Source organism: Neoarius graeffei, chromosome 9 (genome assembly GCF_027579695.1).
Source record: "Neoarius graeffei isolate fNeoGra1 chromosome 9, fNeoGra1.pri, whole genome shotgun sequence".
Lineage (NCBI taxonomy): Eukaryota > Metazoa > Chordata > Actinopteri > Siluriformes > Ariidae > Neoarius > Neoarius graeffei.
In genome coordinates, this window is record NC_083577.1 from 723843 (window position 1) to 743121 (window position 19279).

The window sequence follows — 19279 nt, forward strand, 5'->3', positions numbered from 1 at the left end:
TCAGATTTTTGTATTTCCATGCAAGTAGACATGTTTCTGACACATGCCTCTGTTTTCTCTGGCTGCATCAGGCTGAATGAGTGCCAGCGTCCTCTCCACAGGCATCAGTTCTGGTTCTGGAGGTCCGAAGTTGGGGAAGAAGACGACCAGCTCCCTACCAGCCTCCTCACTATCACGACTGCCATGAAGAGCCTTGAAGAGATCCTCAGTTCCATACTGTGCTCGCAGACTGGGGGAGAAAAAGAGAAAGATGGTCAGTGAGGGTGAAATCAAGGGAGAAGAAAAAGAGGTCAAGATCAAGGTCTTTTTATTTGTTATTTCAACCATATACAGTACACAGTAAAAATGAAACTACATTTCTCCAGGACTATAGTACTACATTAAACATCACAGGACTACAGTCTAGAACACACAAAGTGCAAGAATGCAACGAGTGCAACACTGCAGACAGTAAATGACACAATAGACAGACAATAAACGGACAATAAACGACACAAACAACATAAAGTGCAGAGTTGAGTGTGCAGATTGAGGTAGTATATGAAAAGAAATGTAAACCTTGTGTGTGAGAGAGACATTGTAAGCATTGTAAGCAATAGCGCATTATTGTCCACTGTGCAGAGACTACAGCGTGAGTGGTGTGTTCAACAGTCCGTGAGAATCAGTCCAGTCCCTCAGAGTTGAGGAGTCTGATGTCATGTGGGAAGAAACTGTTACAGAATCTGGCTGTGAAAGCCTGAATGTTTCGGTATCTTTTTCCAGATGGCAGGAGGGTGAAGAGATTGTGTGAGGGTTGTGTGGGGTCGGCCACGATGCTAGTGGCTTTCCGGATGCAGCGTGTGGTGTAAATGAATGAATGAATGAATGAACCCTTTATTGTCACTAGTCAGTGCCAGCGAAATTAACCATCAACCCGTCCTTACATATACACATACATACGATTGACAGAGGGGGAGTAGACAGGACAAGAAGACAGGGATGAAAAGAATCTTCAAGCAGGTCCAGTTGCTCTCTTCTACCAACCACAGATTACTATGTACCTGGATGACTGAGATTCTTCACAGATATGTTTCTACGCACTTTGGGATGAGATCCCTTCGACTGGTGCGGGAGTATGAGAGGACTTCCAGAAAACTGGCAGACATCTTAGCCAGAGAGGATCGTTCATTTTTGTCAACCTGGAACGGCCATCACTGAACAGAGGTGGGTGTCTATGACATCTTTTATCAGCCACCTACAATGCAGCCATCAGCATTCTGATTCGGATTCTACGATGATCCATGAGAGGATAAATACTGGATACTCCCTGTTAGTCAGACAGAACTGAGGAAGCCTTTAGGATGAGAGGCGAAACATTTTCAAGAATCTTCAAGCAAGTCCAGTTGCTCTCTTCAACCAACCACAGATTACTATGCACCTGGATGACTGAGATTCTTCACAGATAGGGATGAAAAGAAAAAAAAAATACGGAGAACATGAGGAGAGGGGAGGAGAAAAAAGCAACCCCCACACTATGCTCCTGTGGGGAGTACAGTGTGGGAACATCAAAAAAAAAAAAAACACCTCAGCACATAAGCACAAATAACACAGTACACTTTACAACATGAAAACTCGGGACTTGAGGGGGGAGAGGGTGGGGGTGATCGGGGGGCAGAGGAAGAGGTAACCCAGCGCAAGCAAGCAGCTGGTTCCTGCAGCCACGATGGCGCTGGTCGCGCACCTGCTTGTCACACTGGGGGTTAAAAGCGGCGACCGTGGAGAGTGATGTGATGTCTGTGATGGAGGGAAGAGAGCCTCCGATGATCTTCTCAGCTGTCCTCACTATCTGCTGTAGGGTCTTGTGATCCGAGACAGTGCAGTTCCCAAACCAGACCGTGATGCAGCTGCTCAGAATGCTCTCTCGTCCCTCTGTAGAACATTGTGAGGATGGGTGATGGGAGATGGGTTTTCCTCAGCCTCTGTAGGAAGTAGAGATGCTGCTGGGCTTTCTTGACTATGGAGCTGGTGTTGAAGGATCAGGTGATGCATGGAGAGAGGGAGAAAGAAAAGTGACCCAAGAGAGAAATCATGGAAGAAGACAGAAGTGCAAGGAGGTAGTGAGAAAATTTGAGAAAAACAATTTTGAGAGGTGTAGTTAGACAAAAAAAAAACAACACTGGACAGAGACACAGAGAAAAGAGAAAGCACAAGAAAAAGAAATAAAGAAATAAGAAGAACAGATAAGTGAGACTGCTGATTCTCAGTGCGTGCAGAGAGAAGGGGAAGCTGATGATAAGCACAGGATGCATACTGTTATATCTGTGAAAACAATATGGGGTCGTCTCACTAAAAGCACACATCTGCTCTTCCTGATCTCTCTCATATTGTTCCATAAGATATTTGGAGCCCTTTTATATTATTTCGATGGCATGTGGATGTAATTACTGCAGTGCGAGGAGGTCCAATGTGAGGAGGTCCTCACCTCCTCACATTGGGTTTTAAAATTTGCATCGTCTCTTGTGTAGTCTCTGGCCCTGCTATCCTCAGTTCGTCTTTCATTTTATGTAGAAATGTATAAAGCCAGTGAGGTGACATGGTGTTGATTTTAAAGAAGGTGCCATGAATGAATATTTTGAGCTCACAGTAAGTTTCTCAAAATCTTTTTTTTTTTTTTTGGCTACTAAATACTTAACTTGTGGCAAATGTTTTATTTTAAACCGAGTGAGACAGAGAAATTGATCGAATTGGCCCATTGTGGCCACAGGAATATAAACACGGAGATGAATATTTCACATGACGGAATAATGCTTTAAAAAAAATGGCATTGCAACATGTACAGTATGTATGTATATACCATTAGCATGGGCCACCTGAAGTAAATTCTCAAAGCGAATAGGCTTTTTTGCTCATCCCTGCTAAATAATTACTTGGAGGCCGTGTATTACTAGTCTGGCTAACGCAACTTCAAAGCTCTGCGAGCATTGGTCTGGCATAGATATTAAGCCGAACCGTTTCCCAAAGTGCATGGTTGACCCGCCTCCCTGAAATGCCTCAGTTTGCTACTGGTCGAAGCCAGAAAAGGCTGTGACGAAGCTTAAACAAATCACATCACTCTTTCCTCTGACGTATGTGACCCGACGGAAACTGCTTGAGTAACAGGAAGAAGATAAATACCTCGAGGGCTGCTCTTTGCTCCGTTTTCAATGAGAACTTCCAGTTGAATGCTTTCAATACAGCATCTACCGCTGTGTCAAAGGCTTGCCGCTGCTCCATGTTCGTAATGTTTCTAGTGAATGAAGCGCTTCCGGCATAGATTCTGTAAACAATCTATGGCTTCCAGTCGCAGTTCTACTACGTCACTGCCTTGAACACGCCCAGGGCCGTTGGAGGTGCTCAAAGTTGATTGGCTCCCGATTTTTCGGGAGCTTGGAAGAGCTGGAGATAGCTTGCCTTGCCAGACTAAGCTCGCAACAGCCCCCCGTGTTGCGTCACACTTAGGATGGGCGGGCCCAGGTTAGTGTATTACGTGGAACATTCTTACAACATATGGAATGGTGGGCTTAATTTACACAATGTAACTTAACCAATAATTGGTGGCCATGAAATACTTAGTTTGTGGCATAGACATAGCAACTTGTGGCCTGAATATTCATTTGTGGCCACAACTTATTACAAAACAAACAAACAAAACAAACAAACCACGTTACCTCAGTGGCTCTGTTGAAATGAGAGGAGAGGACATAATGAAAAACTGTGGCAGCTATGAGTGCTGTTCACTCAATAAAAAATGCTAAATACACAAATTGAAAATTGCAGCACGAAATGCTGTTCACTCAATAGGTGTTCCATAAATGCCTATTTGTATCCAAATGCTTGAAAGGATTTTGCCCATCATACCTCAGGAACATGTTTATCCGCAATTCTGAAGGGCATAACTATAACACTAGAAATAAATCTAACATTCACATGGTCCAAATATCATCCGGGCCTGGTTATAGAGCCTTCAAATATTCTGCTGCTAAATTATTCAACAGTCTGGATTCTATAGTTAAAAACTCTGCGTTAAATCATTTTGCTCAAACTATTGGTTACGTATACAGTGGTGCTTGAAAGTTTGTGAGCCCTTTAGAATTATCGATATTTCTGCATAAATACGACCTAAAACATCATCAGATTTTCACACAAGTCCTAAAAGTAGATAAAGAGAACCCAGTTAAACAAATGAGACAAAAATATTATACTCGGTCATTGTAGTGAGACCTTGATGTGGGTGGAGCACAGAAGCACGGCAGGCGGTTATTTGCGTTCTGAATTGCTTTATTGCTTCTTTTCAGCACACAGCTCAAACTCTCTCTCTCACACACACAGGCTATTATCGAGCCCTCGGCCCCGACCTCCCCTTCTCACTCTCCTTTTATAGGACGCGGTCACTGGAAGAGACACACAAACACATGTTAATTGACAACAGGTGTAATGACATGACCACTCACCTTCCCTGACTCCACCCTCCATTCACAGACCGATGCTTAGCCACGCCCCTGCTGCCACATACCCCCACCGCCTGACTCAGACCGGGGAGCCATCCAGCCTGAAGCCGACTCCTCCCCGACGGGAGAGGAAGTCTGCCACCGCCATCTGTGCCCCCGGCCTTTGGACCACCTCGAATTTAAATGGCTGGAGTGCAAGATACCAACGGGTGATCCACGCGTTGGCATCCATCATGCGGTGGATCACTTCGTGATCGAACCTCTCTATCCCGTTTCTACGACGGGCCAGTTGTTCACGCAGAACAAAGGGAGCAAGATTCAATTCTTTCCCAGTTACGAACTGCTGAACGTGAATCCGTTGAAACACGCACCCGTACTTCCCTCACTCAAGTAGGTGAGCCATTACCCAGTCGTCACTTAGGCGGATTTTCTCTTACACAACCCAATAAACCACTCACGGTTTATTGTCTCAAAATTGTGTTTTATCCGTTTCTGCAAACATATTGATGGTACCACAGCTTAGCAGTCCTCCTGGGCTCAGACAAACTTCTGTCCATCTCTTATATCAGTCTTCCTTGACTGGGACAACTTCTGTCCATCTCTTATATCAGTCTTTAAATACTGTTTCCACTAATTTCTTTACACAAGAATGCAAAGTTATCACTTATTGGTTCGGTGAGCCCTGACGGTCTGGTCTCTTGTCAGAGTTCTCAGTTCTGCACCGTGGCCTTGGGAGTGTCCCGTCGTCCGAGGATCAGACGCGTAGGGCCCACCCAGGGATGCCAAATTGTAATGGAAACTTCTAATAAACACTTCAGAATGCTTAGCAGTTGTCTTTTCAGTTATTTATTATAGTAGATCATATAAAAGATCAATGTAATTCTCCTATTTTATATTAAACTTTGGTCAAATATGTAACACTGTGCAGTGAGGGTTTTTTTTAAACCTTGTGCAATACCAGAGAAACTCAGTTGAAATCAAGCCATTTGCCTCTGAAAACTTGCCATTTGGATTTCACGGCAAACATTTCACGAAAATCAGTCATCTGTGGGACTCCTCCCTCTGAATCCTACGTCAGTGCTGGCTTGAGAAAATGACCTGGTGGTTTTCTGCAAATTTCAATGTTATGTAATTACTAAAATGGTGAACAGATGTATTGTAGGGTGTAGCAACACATCTTGATGGGATTAGTACTCCATAGTTTTCCAAAAGACCAGACAGAGAAATGAGTGCTTGGTCTACACAGGCTGTGCACTTGTACTGTGCAAAGCTCGTGCTTCTGCAGATAACCTCATGATTCAGGCTCCAGACTCCCTTGGGATTCCTGTGCTGTAGACAGATGGCCTTGTACAAAATTACCCTTCTGGTTGAGTGTAAAGGGACATGCTTTTTTTTTTTATATATATATATATAAAGCAACTTGAAATTGGTCCAGAATATGACCTTTAATAGCAGTATTCCACGCTGAAGAGGGTTTAACAATGTAGTGCACTGAGCCATAACCTCCACTGGGTGGAGCCAATTCCCAAAAGTGGCTTAATTGTGTCTTGAACATGCAGTGTAACTTGGTCAGATGATAGCTGTGTATAGATAAGAATTGGACAACCCCTCCAGGAGAGCAGTGACTGACTTTCAGAATTACTATGCTGTAGCTTCATATAAATTATGAAGCAACTTTTGGATATTTTGCTCTCAATATACAATGGTGGACAGATTTTAGACTCCATTATTGAACATGATGCAATTTCAAGTAAGGATTTTCTTTGCATGTTCAAGCTGAACTTTTGCCCTGATGCATGGTAAATGTACCTTTTTAGTCAAATTTTGTTCATGTTTTAGGTTTGTGTTAACATTGTACATGGTTTAGTGTGTTACATCTGTTAGTGTGGTGAAGCAGCTTTTAGCTACTATGCAGTACAGCTATGGAACCAACTCCCAGAGGACATTAAAATGCTCCTGCTGTTGGCAGATTCAAATCTAGATTAAAGACCAAGCTGTCAGTTAGGAAGGGTCCAGATTGTGTTTTCTGTTGAGAAGAGAAAGTAGTGCACTTAAGAAAAAATCCAACATGGGAAAGATAAGAGAAACACAGACCAAATGAGGGAAGTGTGTTGACCATAAGTCAGGGAATGGTACAGTTGAACTCAATTATTAGCCCCCCTTAAATTTTGGAATATTTTCCCAAATATCCTCTAAATGTTTAAAGCATTGATAAAAATTGATATACACAATCACCAGTACTATTCAGATGTTTGTGGTGCATTTTGGAGTATGAAATTAGTTTTAGGCTGTCTTTATATGAAATATGGTAAAAATGAGTTGGTCAAAAATATTAGCCCCCATGTGGATTCTTGCTTTTAAAACAGTTAATTAACCAATCAGCTTTTAAACAACACCTGTGCAATCAATTGGCTTCCTAGCAACACCTGTAGTCAATTGGCTCCATTCAACAGTTTAAAAGGACTCCAAGGAACAGGGCATTTGAATGAATGAGGAGGATTGCTATTTGTCACAATGCCGAAGACTAAAGAAATAAGTCTTGAACTCTGACAAAAGATTGTGGAAGCTCATGACAAGGGCCAAGGCTACACTGCCATTTCGAAGAGGTTTACAGTCTCCAGAACTGCAGTTCGGTGCATCATTGCCAAGTACAAGGAGACAAATTCGGTTAAGAACAAACCTGGTCGTGGACGCAAGTGTAAGATCTCAAGAACTCTGGAAAGAAAAATTGTCAGAGATGTCCGTAAAGAGCCCCATACATCTGCAAAGGAAATTGTTGCTGACCTGGCCTCTTCTGGAGTTTGTGTGTCAAGGCACACTGTTGTGAGGGCTCTTCATCGGAATGGGCTTCGGGGCTATTGTCCCAGAAGAACCCCCTTACTAAAACATCGTCACATCAAAGCCCGACTAAAGTTTGCCCGTGAGTACTTGAAGAAGAAAGATGAGTTTTGGAAGTCTGTGCTTTGGTCAGATGAGACGAAATTGGAGCTGTTTGGGCATATGGACATTGCCTATGTATGGCGAAGAAAGGGAGAGGCCTTCAACCCTGTGAACACAGTTCCCACAGTTAAACATGGTGGTGGCAGCATCATGCTGTGGGGCTGTTTTGCAGCCTCAGGTACAGGCAGTCTGGTTCGGGTGCATGGCACCATGAAAAAGGAAGATTACCTAAAAATACTGAAGGAAAACATGCAGAAGTCTGCTCTCACTTTGCGCTTAGGTCGTCGTTGGGTCTTCCAGCAAGATAACGACCCAAAGCATACATCTAAAATAGTCCAGCAATACTTCAAGGATACCAAGACCAACGTCATACAGTGGCCTGCACAGAGCCCAGATCTCAATCCAATAGAAAACCTGTGGCAAGTGCTGAAAAAGAACGTCCATGCACGAAAACCATCCAATTTGGGCCAGTTGGAACAGTTTGCAATGGAGGAATGGGCCAAAATTCCTCAGGAGACCTGTGCCAAACTAGTGAAAAACTATTCCAAGAGGTTGTTGTCAGTTGTGGGTCAAAAAGGGTACACAATTGACTACTAATGGTCAGGGGGCTAATAATTCTGAACATCTCACTTTTGCTGTTTTTGGTTGAAACTCAGTGTGATAAGATATCGTAATGAAACTTGTTGGACAATGTCTTCATAGTGCATTTATTTCAAGAATAAAAACATTTGTTGTCAATGGTCATTTTCATGGAGAAATCAAGAATTATGTTCAATTCCACAAGGGGGGCTAATAATTTTGAGTTCAACTGTAAATAACACCCCTGCAAATGTCCATTTCTACTGTTAGAGCAATAATAAAATGGGCACCAACTGGAACTGTTACAAACTCACCTGGAAGAGGACCGGAGTGTATTTTGCCCCCACATATAGTGAGGAGGATAGGGTTAGGTTAAAAAAAAAAAATCTTGGGCTTTCCAAATCTCCAAAACCCCCATCAGGTGTTGGCACCTTCATGCCAACAGATTATTTGGAAGGTTCCAGAAAAGTATTTTCTGTCAGTTAACCACGGACATGAGCGCCTGAAGTTTGTGAAACGCTACTGCAGCTTTGACTGGACCAGTGTTCACTGGTCTGATGGAACGATAATGGGGCTTTTTGGCAACACACACTCAGGGTGGGTTTGATGTAAAAAGAAGGGTGGCTATAATGAGTAGAACCTGATCCCAACTGTGAAATCTTAATAGTGGCACATATTTTCATTGAAAATACTTTGAGGGATTTGTTTTTCTCTGAATATATGTATTTCAGGTGGCACGGTGGTGTAGTGGTAAGCACTGGTGCCTCACAGCAAGAAGGTCCTGGGTTCAAGCCCAGTGGCTGGCAAGGGCCTTTCTGTGCAGAGTTTGCGTGTTCTCCCTGTTTGCGTGGGTTTCCTCTGGTTTCCCCCACAGTCCAAAGACATGCAGGTTAGGTTAACTGGTGACTAAATTGACCGTAGGTGGGAGTGTGCGCACGTGTGGATGGTTGTCTCTGTGTCAGCCCTGCGATAACCTGGTGACTTGTTCAGGGTGTACCCTGCCTCTCACCCATAGTCAGCTGGGGTAGGCTCCAGCTTGCCTGCGACCCTGTAGAACAGGATAAGTGGCTACAGAGGATGGATGGGCATTTATTTCGATAAATGAGAAGTGAGATGAAGCGACTTCACCAAACGGTGGATTTTTAATTTATTTTTTTTAAACCTTTTGGCTAATCTTTACAAGGGGTTCCAGTAATTGTGGAGGTCTCTCTACATGGGTTGTGCCTGTTGCATCTCTGGTGTTCGACCAGTGCAATTATTGTGTTCCAGGACAGAGTTGGTGTATGTGTCAACATTAGTTAGAGTTTGGGGTGGTTTGGGCAGCAAACACACTCCAGTCTGTGTGCTGGAATAGGTGAAAAGAGAAAGCACAAGAGAAAGAAAGAAAGAAAGAAAGAAAGAAAGAAAGAAAGAACAGATAAGTGAGACTGCTGGTTCTCAGTGCGTGCAGAGAGAAGGGGAAGCTGATGATAAGCACAGGATGCATACTGTTATATCTGTGAAAACAATATGGGGTCGTCTCACTAAAAGCACACATCTGCTCTTCCTGATCTCTCTCATATTGTTCCATAAGATATTTGGAGCCCTTTTATATTATTTCGATGGCATGTGGATGTAATTACTGCAGTGCGAGGAGGTCCAATGTGAGGAGGTCCTCACCTCCTCACATTGGGTTTTAAAATTTGCATCGTCTCTTGTGTAGTCTCTGGCCCTGCTATCCTCAGTTCGTCTTTCATTTTATGTAGAAATGTATAAAGTCAGTGAGGTGACATGGTGTTGATTTTAAAGAAGGTGCCATGAATGAATATTTTGAGCTCACAGTAAGTTTCTCAAAATCTTTTTTTTTTTTTGGCTACTAAATACTTAACTTGTGGCAAATGTTTTATTTTAAACCGAGTGAGACAGAGAAATTGATCGAACTGGACCATTGTGGCCACAAGAATATAAACACGGAGATGAATATTTCACATGACGGAATAATGCTTTAAAAAATGGCATTGCAACATGTATGTATGTATATACCATTAGCATGGGCCACCTGAAGTAAATTCTCAAAGCGAATAGGCTTTTTTGCTCATCCCTGCTAAATAATTACTTGGAGGCCGTGTATTACGTGGAACATTCTTACAACATATGGAATGTTGGGCTTAATTTACACAATGTAACTTAACCAATAATTGGTGGCCATGAAATACTTAGTTTGTGGCATAGACATAGCAACTTGTGGCCTGAATATTCATTTGTGGCCACAACTTATGACAAACAAACAAACAAACAAACAAACAAACAAACCACGTTACCTCAGTGGCTCTGTTGAAATGAGAGGAGAGGACATAATGAAAAACTGTGGCAGCTATGAGTGCTGTTCACTCAATGAAAAATGCTAAATGGCTAAAAATGCTAAATACACAAATTGAAAATTGCAGCACGAAATGCTGTTCACTCAATAGGTGTTCCATAAATGCCTATTTGTATCCAAATGCTTGAAAGGATTTTGCCCATCATACCTCAGGAACATGTTTATCTGCAACACTGCAAAAAACGGCCTTTCAAAAATAAGAAATAAAAGATTAAAACAAAGCATATTTGCTTGAATCAGGTGAAAAAAATCTGCCAATGGAACTAGTCAAATTTGACTTGGTAAGATTTCTTAAAGTAAGACTTTTTCAAGACATTTTGTCTATACAAGATTTTCAAGATGGACTGTCTAAAAACCAGCCTTTCTAGCTAAATGAGGTTTTGCTTGTTGGGCAATTATGTCTTATAATAAGGGTGGCTAGATGTTTTGACTTGAAAATAGACAAATAAACTTCCTAAGATTTTTATTTTTTGCAGTGAATTCTGAAGGGCATAACTATAACACTAGAAATAAATCTAACATTCACATGGTCCAAAGATCATCCGGGTCTGGTTATAGAGCCTTCAAATATTCTGCTGCTAAATTATTCAACAGTCTGGATTCTACAGTTAAAAACTCTGTGTTAAATCATTTTGCTCAAACTATTGGTTACGTACACAGTGGTGCTTGAAAGTTTGTGAACCCTTTAGAATTTTCTATATTTCTGCATAAATACGACCTAAAACATCATCAGATTTTCACACAAGTCCTAAAAGTAGATAAAGAGAACCCAGTTAAACAAATGAGACAAAAATATTAGACTTGGTCATTGTAGCGAGACCTTGATGTGGGTGGAGCACAGAAGCATGGCAGGCGGTTATTTGCGTTCTGAATTGCTTTATTGCTGCTTTTCAGCACACAGCTCAAACTCTCTCTCTCACACACACAGGCTATTATCGAGCCCTCGGCCCCGACCTCCCCTTCTCACTCTCCTGTTATAGGACGCGGTCACTGGAAGAGACACACAAACACACGTTAATTGACAACAGGTGTAGTGACACGACCATTCACCTTCCCTGACTGACTCCGCCCTCCATTCACAGACCGCCGCTCAGCCATGCCCCCGCTGCCACATACCCCCACCGCCCAACTCAGACCGCGGAGCCATCCAGCCTGAAGCCAACCCCCCCCCCCCGATGGGAGAGGAAGTCTGCCACCGCCATCTGTGCCCCCGGCCTTTGGACCACCTCGAATTTAAATGGCTGGAGTGCAAGATACCAACGGGTGATCCACGCTTTGGCATCCTTCATGTGGTGGATCACTTTGTGATCGAAGCTCTCTATCCCATTTCTACGACGGGCCAGTTGTTCACGTAGAACAAAGGGAGCAAGATTCAATTCTTTCCCAGTTACAAATCGCTGAACGTGAATCCATCGAAACACGCACCCGTACTTCCCTCACTCAAGTAGGTGAGCCATTACCCAGTCGTCACTTAGGCGGATTTTCTTTTACACAACCCAATAAACCACTCACGGTTTATTGTCTCAAAATTGTGTTTTATCCGTTTCTGCAAACATATTAATGGTACCACAGCTTAGCAGTCCTCCTGGGCTCAGACAAACTTCTGTCCATCTCTTATATCAGTCTTCCTTGACTGAGACAACTTCTGTCCATCTCTTATATCAGTCTTTAAATACTGTTTCCACTAATTTCTTTACACAAGAATGCAAAGTTATCACTTATTGGTTCAGTGAGCCCTGATGGTCTGGTCTCTTGTCCGAGTTCTCAGTTCTGCACCGTGGCCTTGGGAGTGTCCTGTCGTCTGAGGATCAGACGCGTAGGGCCCACCCAGGGATGCCAAATTGTAATGGAAACTTCTAATAAACACTTCAGAATGCTAAGCAGTTGTCTTTTCAGTTATTATAGTAGATCATATAAAACAGAGATATAAAATAGGAAAGGAAAAAAGAAGAAGAGAAGAAGACAGAACTTCAGTGATGCTGAGAGTTTGCGCACTCTGAGTTGTGTTTTAGTGTCTGTTATCTATTATACTCTAAAGGCATTCGCTTACTGCTCGCGTCTTCACGTGATTGGCTCGAGATTTTCTATGAAGCTTTGTTAAAGCGTACACCTGGCATGCTCTGGGATGTGCAGGAACTCAGACACCCTGCTTACCACCAGCCAAGGCCACAGAAAGGCGATTACAGCATGTGGAAAAACAACTCTTCTCAGTACACTAGGCCACTTGAGCTCAACACACAGAAACACAGAATAGGAAAGTTCATTCACTAAATTTTCTTCACATAAGTTAAAAATCACAGTACATATCTGCTAATATCAACATGTACAATATTTAAATTCAAGAAGCATTAAACCACAGCATTAACAGTTTCATGCAAAAGCATATACGTAGGCCTACAGCCTATTAGATTCACTAACTGTTCTATTGTGTATTACGAAGACTCACATGTACACTAAACTACATTTGATTAGTTAAACTTAGCCTGCAGTCGATCTAAATATTTAATAAGTTTTATCTGCATAAAATTACTTTTGTGAGGTATTTTCATGATTTTGCAATTGTAAGTAACTCAAACCTAGATCAAAATGTCAAATCAGTAGCATTTCATTCTAAATTTGAAACTTTTCTCTATAATTATGATATATTCTTTGCATTGTTTGCCTTTTTAAAAAAAAAAAAAAACCTTTTGTGGCAGCGGGGGCGTGGTCAAGCACCGGTCTGTGACAGGAGGGCGGAGTCAGGGAAGGTAAGTGGCAGAATCACTACACCTGACGTCAATTAACCTGTGTTTGTGTGTGTCTTCCCAGTGACCGCGCCCGATTTAAAGAGGGAGAGCAGAGAGGCTCTTCCCTGAACCAGACGCCGGTTGTGTGTGTGGCTGTCTGTGTGTTTGAACTTGGTTACGACTGAAAAGTGTGACAATAAAACGGTTTATCAACCTGAGCTCTGTCCTGCCGTCTTCTGTGCTCCGCCCATACACAAGAACTGCCACACCTTTATTCATCACATGCACACTTCAAGCACAGTGAAATTCATCCTCTGCATTTAACCCATCTGAAGCAGTGAACACACACACACACACACCCAGAGCAGTGGGCAGCCACACCAGAGCGCCCAGGGAGCAGTCAGGTGTCAGGTACCTTGCTCAAGGACACCCAGGGCTCGACATTAGCACTTGCCCGATGGCCCAGAGGTGTTTTATACGTCTTTCGGGCCAGTTCGGGCCACTAAATTTGGCCAAACAGCGGCCCGGGCGGGCCAGTATGTTTTCGATACAAATTAACAAATTTTATTACTCATATTTTACCCAGAATTGTGAAGAAATTGTTCATAAAATGCACCTTTTCGATACTAGGTCCGTCATCTTTGTTTTCGTCACGCTCCGCTCCGCGGCAGGAGTGTGTCGTCTTTGTGCATCTTTGGAGATGTTCAGCGCTGTTCAGAGGCGCTGTTCAGAAGCGTCATTTTGGCGGGAAAATAGCATCTTGTATATGAAGACGGTTGCGGCAAGGAGACCATCAGAACGGTGAAATTCAAATATGTTCAAACTCCACGCTCCTCAACCTGGCCAAAGGCCAGGTAAACAGTTTGCCAAGGGGATTGGAGCAAAGAGAAAGCTGCCAGATGAAGAAGTGAAGAAGAGGAAGGCAGAGTATGAGAGAAAGAGAAAGTTCGTACCCTCATGGACACAAAGATGGCCATGGCTGCACCATGACGCCGAGACAAACACCGTATGATGTTCAATCTGCAGGAAATATCCTGATGTCACTGACAAATGAGTATTTATGCCTGGTCCTAGTAGACATCTGGTATGATTTCATGCACCAGTTTAAAAGTTATTACAAGTTTGCTTGTAGATGCAGGAGAGTAAAAACTGTATAGTTGCTGGTGGGTCGTGCCACTCACATTCTGTACTCCACACTGTCTCACACCCCTCATATACTGTCCTGTGACACTTTTCAATTGGTACATACCTAACCTTGAACCAAAGCCATGGGACAGTGGTAAATTTGTGTTCCAAGACTATGCGAGTGGTACAGGACTATACACAAGACAGCAAGCCAGTGGTGTGGGATAGCAGGAATCAGGACAGTGACTGAGTGGCACCAACAACAGCACAGTACAGTGACAGTAGGTGCAGGATAAAGAGGGTGAGTGACACGTGAGAGTAAGCAATTGTCACAAGACAGTGAGTCCTTGTATGATGTTTATTATTTCTTTGTTGATAATATTACTGATTGATTTCTTTTATCTCTGACATATAAGAAGCTCATTAAAACCATCACACACATCCTCTGACAAAGACGTAACTGTTACCGTTGAAACATGTAAGGTAAAATAACAAACTTATAATATGTCTGCGATAAAAGAAATCAATCAATAATAATACAGTATGAGTGTTGCATAACTGCACAATACAGTAAGCCATGTGGTGCGGGACAACAGACAGGACAATCAGATGGAAGGACAGCTGATGTGTGGCATACAGTATGTGGCAGGTAGCTTACATAGGACAGTAAAGGTCGTGGGCAAGTTAGCTTTTAAGGAGGAGGGGCTTTCTTTACTCAGTTGTCCATAATTAACTCTTTTGTATTACTATAAATTGCATCAGTTGGAGATCTGCTCCGGCTGGCTGCATGGCAAAGGATGGGGAGCAGAGCTTCAGAGGACACCTGCCCAATTTAAACACTAACTAGCCTTCATGCACACAAGACAGTTATTATTCTTACTGCTACTGAATTGAAGACTATGTGCAATCATTATGTAGCCAGGTTGAGCCTGCAGCCTAACCTGTCAATCAGGCCGAGCTTACCAGAGGGCTAGTATCTTCCTGCTTTCTATGCAATATGAGTAGGGCCCGCTGAACAGCTGCTATTTAATTATTTTAAGGAAATAAAAATGAACCCAACAAATCCTTAATACAGTATATTCTTCCATAGCCAAATTGCCTGTTCGAATTTGGTAGGCTAAGGAAGTAGCCCCAAAGTGACATAAATAGGCCTATCAGTAAGGGTGCAAATCAACTTACCTGAATGGTGTTCTGAAAGCAAAACTGGATTAGTGACTTGTCAATGAAGCTATCATCAAAATGTCCATCAGCCTTCATCTGGTCAAAATGATCCATCCAGAACTGGATACATTCACTCCACAAGGTACACCACCATCGCTCGATTCTTTGATTGGCTGTGCTTGGACCCAGAATTACAGAATCGTCTGAATGGCCATCCTCGGTGCCTCGCAGAAAACTTTGCATTGTTGCAATATATCGGTTCTCGGTCCCGTGATCCAACCTGACCTTCAGTGGACAACCGGCCGATGTCACAGCATCTACGTAGTATCCAGCAATAGTGCGCGGGTCACTGTTGGTTTTATAGGCTTCAAGCCAGACTATCTTTCGCGAGAAGCCGTCTATGCAGCCACTGATGCAGACGCCATACGGCTTAAGTTTGTCATAACCATCTATATGCCATACGTAATTTGGCCCACAACTAACATAAACACGACGTCTCAAGCGATGCCTTGCTCGTAAATCTACGCCACCACCATCCATGAGTCTTAACAACAGACGGACAGTATCTCTGTCTGTAGTTATGCCAGCCATCCAGCACTTCTGGTGCATCCATCTGTAGCCGTGTTGTTGACCCGACATCTGTAGCTGCTGATGGATGAACTCTGCCACCTCGACAACATCCGTTTTATTGCGCCTGCGCCAGAGGTGGTTTCTTGCCAAAGTTCTTTGTAAAGTGCGGAGGCTTATTTCAATGTCATGCTCCTCATGTAATAGCGTCCGAATCTCACCGTTTGTGAAACCACGCCGAAAATAGCTTTCAATGATTGAATCCATCTCGAATGACCACGTAAATGTGGGGTAGGGGGGCAATGCATTTCGTAACGTAAAGTAGGCTCACTCAGAATTGCGAGATACTAACTCAGAATTGCGAGATACTAACTCAGAATTGCGAGATACTATCTCGCAATTGTGGGATAACTATCTCAGAATTGCGAGATACTATCTCGCAATTAATCAAAAAACTTTTTTCAAGTGGTGCGAATAGGCTTCCATAGGTAATCCACAGACTGCTGATCATAATATTTTTCTTTCAGATTCAGTTATTTCAGTGGCTGTTCAAAAGGTGAAAACAACTGGAGGGAGTTCAAAAAAAGATAAAACAAGATCTGTATTACTTTTTACATCATTGGATTTTTAATCTTTTCAGAAGCTCAATACTGTACAAGGGCCAGCTAGCGGAGCGATGCACTGGGTTTGAGCCCCATCAGAAGAGTTTGTCACACAAGATGTGTGAATAGAGATGTAGTTTATCCTTCATTGGAAGTGCTGTATTTATAACTGTTTATTCATTTTTGTTCTTAATTGACATAATTTGATCTGGCAACGTATACCCCTTTGTATTGAAAATGTTCATTCGTTCGTTCATTCATTCATTCAAGTGTCAACTAACTAATTGAGGTTTTTCACCCACGTGACCAAGTCATGTGATGCATCGTTAGGCTGCCATTTTGGACGTCACGGCTCGAATCAGTTTGAATGTGAGGAAGGCAACAAACGAAAAACAAAAGAAAAAGGAGCAAGATGCAGAAAACACCTTCACTATCCAGCGACGTAGGGCATTTACAGGGCGAGCAGAGGGAGAGGGATTTGTAAAAATTGAGGTTAGCAGGCTTAGAGAACGACGTTTACCTGCTTCCACCAGGATTGTTCACTGACGTACGGAAGTACACGAAGCCCTCGTCTTTACCTGACTTCGGCCCACATGATCTGTATACCTATGTCGTTAAAAACCCATCGCCATACACAGGTATTAATCTGAAAGCGTATAAGAGTTTGGATGCCTACAAATATTTTGTGTCAGGCTGGGTAACATGCCTACATCAGCGGGTCGTCCCTGGAGCCGGTGATCGCCATCTTATTACAGCTAAGGTTTGTTCACATTTTCATTTACTTTCGGTCCTCAGGATAAACAAAATGTTCTTAAATGTCATTGAAATAACTTCTTAGTCTGTTGAGACATGGCCCGTTATAAATTTGCTGTTACCAGGCAATGACCAAGAACTGTATTATTAGGGTCGGTGTAGTTGTAGCAGTGTACTAGCAGCTAGCTGTTAGCACTAGCTAATGTCAACAACATAGTAGCTAGTATGTTACTGTAGCAATGTTTACGTTCAGTCATTTGGATGACTGTTAAAACCTTTCAGTCTCAAGTTTTTCCTTTACTGTATTTACTAGTTTACTGAGCTAGCACGCTCGGGCAAGCTGGGAGCTAGCGCGCTCGGGCAAGCTGGGAGCTAGCGCGCTCAGGCAGGCTAGAAGCTAGCTCCCAGCCTGCACGAGCGCGCTAGCTCAGTAAACTAGTAAATACAGTAAAGGAAAAACTTGAGACTGAAAGGTTTTAACAGTCATCCAAATGACTGAACGTAAACATTGCTACAGTAACATACTAGCTACTATGTTGTTGACATTAGCTAGCTTGACCTTCAAAATGGCGGACACCGGGGCATCACATGACCCGGTGACGTCAGGTGAAAAACCTCAATACAAACATTATTGATAGACTTGTCTTTATTTTCATTTTTAGCTGATCAGAAGTTGTTTGCAGGTCTGGGTATACTTGCAGAAATATACCTAGTGATGGCAGTGAGTACTGCAGACTGTGAGAGGGGATTTTCATGCATGAAACGAGTGAAGACTGATTGGCGTTCATCTCTGACCACAGTCCAACTGAATCGCCTCCTGTATTTAACCCTGGAAGGCCCTAGTCTTGGCCAGTTTGATGCCCACTCTGCTGTTACCAGGTGGTGGAATTCTGGTCAGCGTAAAGGGAGAGGCCTTCAACCCTGTGAACACAGTTCCCACAGTTAAACATGGTGGTGGCAGCATCATGCTGTGGGGCTGTTTTGCAGCCTCAGGTACAGGCAGTCTGGTTCGGGTGCATGGCACCATGAAAAAGGAAGATTACCTAAAAATACTGAAGGAAAACATGCAGAAGTCTGCTCTCACTTTGCGCTTAGGTCGTCGTTGGGTCTTCCAGCAAGATAACGACCCAAAGCATACATCTAAAGTAGTCCAGCAATACTTCAAGGATACCAAGACCAACATCATACAGTGACCTGCACAGAGCCCAGATCTCAATCCAATAGAAAACCTGTGGCAAGTGCTGAAAAAGAACGTCCATGGACGAAAACCATCCAATTTGGGCCAGTTGGAACAGTTTGCAATGGAGGAATGGGCCAAAATTCCTCAGGAGACCTGTGCCAACCTAGTGAAAAACTATTCCAAGAGGTTGTCAGTTGTGGGTCAAAAAGGGTACACAATTGACTACTAATGGTCAGGGGGCTAATAATTTTGAACATCTCACTTGCTGTTTTTGGTTGAAACTCAGTGTGATAAGATATCGTAATGAAACTTGTTGGACAATGTCTTCATAGTGCATTTATTTCAAGAATAAAAACATTTGTTGTCACTGGTCATTTTCACAGAGAAATCAAGAATTATGTTCAATTCCACAAGGGGGGCTAATAATTTTGAGTTCAACTATATATATATATTATGAGAAAGCATGTCCCTTTACACTCAACCAGAAGGGTAATTTTGTACAAGGCCATCTGTCTACAGCACGGGGGACCCCCCCCCCCACACACACACCTGGAAAAATCCCAAGGGAGTCTGGAGCCTGAGTCATGAGGTTATCTGCAGAAGCACGAGCTTTGCACAGTACAAGTGCACAGCCTGTGTAGACCAAGCACTCACATTTCTCTGTCTGGTCTTTTGGAAAACTATGGAGTACTAATCCCATCAAGATTTGTGTTGCTACACCCTACAATACATCTGTTCACCATTTTAGTAGTTACATAACATTGAAATTTGCAGAAAACCACCAGGTCATTTTCTCAAACCAGCACTGATGTAGGATTCAG

The 19279-nt window shown here is 42.9% G+C and overlaps 1 pseudogene; it reads right to left on the reverse strand.

The window, feature by feature from the left end:
• LOC132891409 (thioredoxin domain-containing protein 6-like) overlaps window positions 1-19279 on the reverse strand; it is a 148295-nt pseudogene continuing 129016 nt past the window's right edge.